The following is a 6,002-nucleotide window of genomic DNA, read 5'->3' on the forward strand; positions in this document are numbered from 1 at the left end:
ATTTTAGAAATACCTTAAATAGGTACATTTCAAATATTTACCCTTTTGTGAGTTTTATGTTCTATTGATTTGATTTTATTTATTTTAATTGGTATTATTTTTGATTTTGCATTTTATTTAGGCCACCTTAATTATGATGCGCAGACCATACAATATTTGGTATTGTTTTAGTGGTACGCTATCAAAAAACAAAGAACTAACTTAAAGGAAATGCAGGGAGAGTGAGTGGCAAACGCTGTCCCTAAATGGTGTGGAAGATGGAGACCTTTACCTGACTCTACCCACAAATCCTCCCACAGATATGTCATTATTAAAAGTCCTCCACTTTACCATGTGGTCATAATAAGAGGGTGAACTAATTACTCCTCCACAATGTCATTTGGAATGTATGTCTTTCTATCCCTTCAGGTTCTATCTTACTAAACAAACAGGGATTATGCTTCTTTTGGTCATCCTCTATCTGCTTCTTTTATAGCATAATGTCAGTTACATTTATAGGTTTATAGGGTCACTAGCTGTGCTGCTCATCTAAGATGGTTTGAAATCTAAGAAATTAACACATACCTCTCTGTCAAAATTTGCAGTGCACATGTCGCTGTTATATGCCACTTGGTATGTGCCATCTATTGGAATGACAAATACAATGCATTTTATTAGTACAAATGTTTGTGGGGTGCCATCTATTGGAAATACAGAGTGTGGGAGACGACCAGGGACCTTTCCCCACCGGGACGCCTGGAACAGGGAGAGGGGCTCCGTATCCGTGGCCCTGATGGTATCCAGGGGGGCTGCCTTCTTGTGTCCAGGGGAATATATTGCCCCTCTCCCGGTCCTTCCCTGTTCCAGGTGTCCTGGTGGGGCAAGGTCCCTGGTCGTCTGCCACAAGAGACATAGCAATGGGACAGGCAGACACAGACTCACAGACACCTCTCCTTTTACTATGGTGCATTATTGTCACATATACAGAGTACAGCAAAATTCATGCTTGCATGTAATAATCAACATGCAAAATGTCGCATCCCTCTGGAGTCATCGTTAATGAGTGTATCTGCAGGTTTTATGAAGCTGGTGCCTATCCAAGCAGCATAATAAACATCCCCACTTAGAGCAACACGGCAGGACACTGGTGTGGTGGTCAGCACTGCTGTTCCATAGCACCAGAGTCTCAGATTTGATTCCTACTTTGGGGAGTCGGCAAGTTCTCCAGTTGGCAAGTGAGTTGTGAGTTAAATTAATTGGCTCGAACTGTAACTGAATATGAGTCTGTAAGTCATTGTGCACTGCAATAGATGGCGTTCCCATGCAGTATTCAGATAGGTAATGGCTCTTTGTGTCCCTGAATTGGAAAATCGGATTATTCTCTTAAACATGCTTAAGTCCTCATCCATTGGCAATATCAGGAAGTCATCATGTAAAAAAAGAGAAAATGCTAAAAATTCTAGGTTGGGGGTAATACATTTTGAAAGCACTCTAGGTAACGGGGACATTTTTGATTTAAATGAAAATCCCAACAATAGTCAAGGACATTAAAAAAAGTTTTGTTGGACAAGAGATACTTTAAACTGTTCAGGTAAGAATCCTTTTGATTCTAGCCTGACGTCTTGTCAAGTTGAATAGAAGTACCGCACATGCTGGGATATCTGAAAAATGAAGCAGGGATTTAGTTTTTTTTTTTTTTTTTTATTTTGCTTATTTAGGTTTGAAAATTAGCTTTGATGTTTTGACAATGTACCAAACATTTTCCTTGTGCTGTAATGACGTAAATATACAATGGTATCAGTGTGCGTTTGCTTTTATTTTGGCATAGAAGGGGGTAACTGATGGAGTTGTTAAAGAAGACAGTTTTTAGTGTCTTTTTCAGTGCGACTCTCACTGCAGCTGTTTTTGAAACTGCCAAAGAGTTCTTTCTCACTATTTTCTCATTTTGCTTGAGAGAACACAATGTGGAATAAAAGCACCCTGGGAACAGAATGGTCATCAGCATCTTAGATAGATAGATAGATAGATAGATAGATAGATAGATAGATAGATAGATAGATAGATAGATAGATAGATAGATAGATAGATAGATAGATAGATAGATAGATAGATAGATAGATAGATACTTTATTAATCCCAGGGGGAAATTCACATATTCCAGCAGCAAAAATATTAAATTAAAGAGTAATAAAAAATGCAGATAAAAAAACAGACAATAACTTGAATAATGTTCAACGTTTACCCCCTCTGGTGGAATTGAAGAGTCGCATAGTTTGGGAGAGGAATGATCTTCTCAGTCTGTCAGTGGAGCAGGACAGTGACAGCAGTCTGTCACTGAAACTGCTCCTCTGTCTGGAGATGACACTGTTTAATGGATGTAGTGGATTCTCCATAATTGATAGGAGCCTGCTGAGTGCCCGTTGCTCTGCTACGGATGTCAGACCATCCAGCTCTATGCCAACAATAGAGCCTGCCTTCCTCACCAGTTTGTCCAGGCGTGAGGCATCCTTCTTCTTAATGCTGCCTCCCCAGCACACCACTGCGTAGAAGAGGGCACTCGCCACAACCATCTGATAGAACATCTGCAGCATCTTACTGCAGATGTTGAAGGATGCCAGTCTTCTAAGGAAGTACAGGCGGCTCTGTCCTTTCTTGCACAGAGAATCAGTATTGGCAGTCCAGTCTAATTTATCGTCCAGCTGCACTCCTAGGTATTTATAGGTCTGCACCCTCTGCACACAGTCACCTCTGATGATCACGGGGTCCATGAGGGGCCTGGGTCTCCTAAAATCCACCACCAGTTCCTTGGTTTTGCTGGTGTTCAGTTGTAGGTGGTTTAAGTCGCACCATTTAACAAAGTCTTTTATGAGGTTTCTATACTCCTCCTCCTGCCCACTCCTGATGCAGCCCACGATAGCAGTGTATTACTTATTACTTATTACTACTGCTTGGACTGGACAGTTAAGAAATCCAGGTTGTATGATTCTTCCTATCATTATATATTTACTGTTAATGGTTTGGATGCAAATTAACATCATTAATTTTTCAAACCCTAAATAGAGTTGTGGGAAGCTGGAGCCGATCCCAACAAGCATAGGGTGCAAGGCCGTAATAATCCTTGAACAGGGCTCCTGTCCATCACAATTAATACAATTTTCAAGTAAAAACTTGGAAGTCAACACCTTTGTCAAATTATTACTAGCAAGCCAAGAAGCTAAATTGTCCATTTTGTGTCTACCTGTAGTCTGCTAAGAGCTTGCAAGTACACTTTTGAGAAGTCCTCTGTTGATACTAGGGAATCCATTCCAGAATGGGTTTATCCATTCCCGGGAATTCCGCATTTCATTCCCGGGAATCCCGGGCTCCTGGGGATGACACAGTGCACGGGCATCTCACATGTGAACGGTTTTAGAACAACCAACACTTGTTTTTTAATAAAACTACTGCAATATGTTGACACAATTTGTGGTGGAGTGGTGGCTCTGTGACTAAGGATCTGTGCTGGTATCCAGAAGGTTGCCAGTTCGAATCACTGCCAAAAGAGATCCTACTCTGCTGGGCCCTTGAGCAAGACCCTTAACCTGTAATTGCTCCACTGTACAATTTGCTGACCCTGCAGTCTGACCCCAAGGGGTATGCGAAAAACTAACAAATTCCTAATATAAGAAATTGTACAAGGCGAAATGAAGAACAAAATAAATAAATAAATTAAAGACTAACCTTATCTACAAGCAGTTCATGCTGTCATATAAGTCCATGTATCTTTAGTTGCGGTAATAAGAGCGTAGAAAGCACAACGTCCTCACAGGTGGCGCAGTGGTAGTGCTGCTGCTTTGCAGTAAGGAGACTGTGGAAGATTGTGGGTTCGCTTCCCAGTTCCTCCCTGTGTGGATAGCACTTTGAGTACTGAGAAAAGCGCTATATAAATGTAATGAATTATTATTAACGTGTCCAGCATGTGGTCGTCCAGGCAAGAGCACACCTTCGTGCAGAAGTATGCCTGCCACTGAGAAAGCACGCTCTGCCTCAACTGAAGTAGGCGGCACAATCATCAGATACTGATACACTTGTTCTAAACAATGCCCGCCCTTGCCGTTGCTCTGAAACACAGCCATTTGAGCTTTTACTGATGCCATCACCGAATGATGACAAGAAACTGGATGCAAGTTTCTTGGCACAGATAATGCGGATGCAACAGACTGACAGATTGCAATATCAAGTTGCTGTTCAAAGCTGTTGTCTGATGAAGTGCAAGCTGCAGCAATGGCACCAGCTTAATTATTTTCAACTGTGAGAAGTAGCCCGGACACAGACAGACGGACACCATTTTTAAGTCCACCACATGTTTATTAAACCTATTTATATTGTCCATAGTGCACAAACCCAGTGCCTCCAACACCAATCTCCCCAAAGTCCAGGCTCTCTTTCAGTCTCTGCCTGCTCGTCAGGCCGCCTCCTCTCTCCTGCCTCCAAACTTCGTCCACTCCTCACCCGACTCCAGTCGTTCTTTGCAGGGAGGCGGCCCCTTTTATAAGTACTCGGATGGGCTTCCAGGTGATCCCCGACACTCCCTAGACACTCCCCTGTGTGGCGGAAGTGCCGGCTGTGTTCCCTGAAGCCATCCCAGTCTTCTTCCCCCCAGCACTTCCTGGTGTGGCGGAAGTGTTGGGGTTCCGGGTTCTTCAGGCATGGGGGCGCCCCCTGGCAGAGACCACGGGCCCCTACAGGGTTGGGCTTCCAAGCCCTATACCCGTGGTCCCCAAAGGAACCAGGGCGGTCGCCCCCTCGTGGTCTGGAGGAGGCATGAGCCCTCCTCCTGTCTTCCTGGGCATCCCGGCTGGGTGCCACCCCCAGTCGCGTGCCACACAACTATAACTCTGTTATTTCTTGATCGATTTTTACACGCTATATACGCGAGCTTGGCCGTTTCCGTTTTCCCGGGAATTAAAGCGTGAATGAAAAATGTTCGGGAATCCCGGGCTAATGGATTCCCTAATTGATACTAAACAGGGTTTATGTAAAGATAGTCCCAGTTAGCATGCAGGCCATCATAGACATCCATAGTTTTGAATAGGGGGGTATAATTCAAACATTGAGACAAGTAAGAGGCAGTCCCGCATGACCAGACATGATTCTCAAGCAAGAATAAATGCCTGGGGATAACTTGTTAAAAAGTCTGTAGTGAATAGCATCAAAATCTGCCACAAAAAAAGGCCACACCAACAGGGTTTCTTCCAAAAATTCCACATTTCTCCAATTTGTTCACTTCAAACTACCAGGGTTTCAGGAAGAGAGACCTGACTCTGAAAGAAAACAGAAAGCTAAAGTAGCCGTTTTACATTCTAGATAATAGGCTACCTGGTGGCCCTCTGTTTTAATATGTTGATTGGTTTCTGGTCCATCGTGATCAGGCATGCCCCTTGGATGGAATGGCTTTCTGAAAGAATGGAGCACCTAAGAGATGTTTTTCCTCATTCTCAGTCCTTCATTTAAGTCCAGTCTTGATGTCCTTGATATGCCTCTAGGAGTCGTGGCCGTCTGTTCACAATTCATCTCTTCAGCAGAACTCAGAACTGATCTCTTCAGCCCCCATTCTAGTCCAGCTGCCAGACTGTTTGTGTCCTTTCAGCTCAGCCACCTGTAAACCCTCAAGATTTTATCTATACTAGTTTTAAACAGTAGTTGGTACAACAATTGGTTTCTAAAGTATGAATTACTCTTTTCGAAGTACATATTTTTATCATAATATTATTATACCATTCTCATGATAGTTACATAGTTGGCTTTGACATGTCTTCCTTCTCCTCCTTTTAAAAAAAAAAAGAACCAAAGAAGTTAGTTGCTGTCTTTCATGATAGGAGATCTGATAACACCATTAACCAGCAGCAAAGTTTATTTATTTAGTTGTTTGTTGCTCTGACTTCTTAAATACTCTGGGAGGAAAAAAAGTAAAAGTCAAACTATTTATTTATATGGAAAATTACATAACAGAATGAAGAACATCACTTTAATATTTCACAAGT

The sequence above is a fragment of the Erpetoichthys calabaricus genome, chromosome 17 (assembly GCF_900747795.2).
Source record: "Erpetoichthys calabaricus chromosome 17, fErpCal1.3, whole genome shotgun sequence".
In the NCBI taxonomy this organism is placed as follows: Eukaryota; Metazoa; Chordata; class Cladistia; order Polypteriformes; family Polypteridae; genus Erpetoichthys; species Erpetoichthys calabaricus.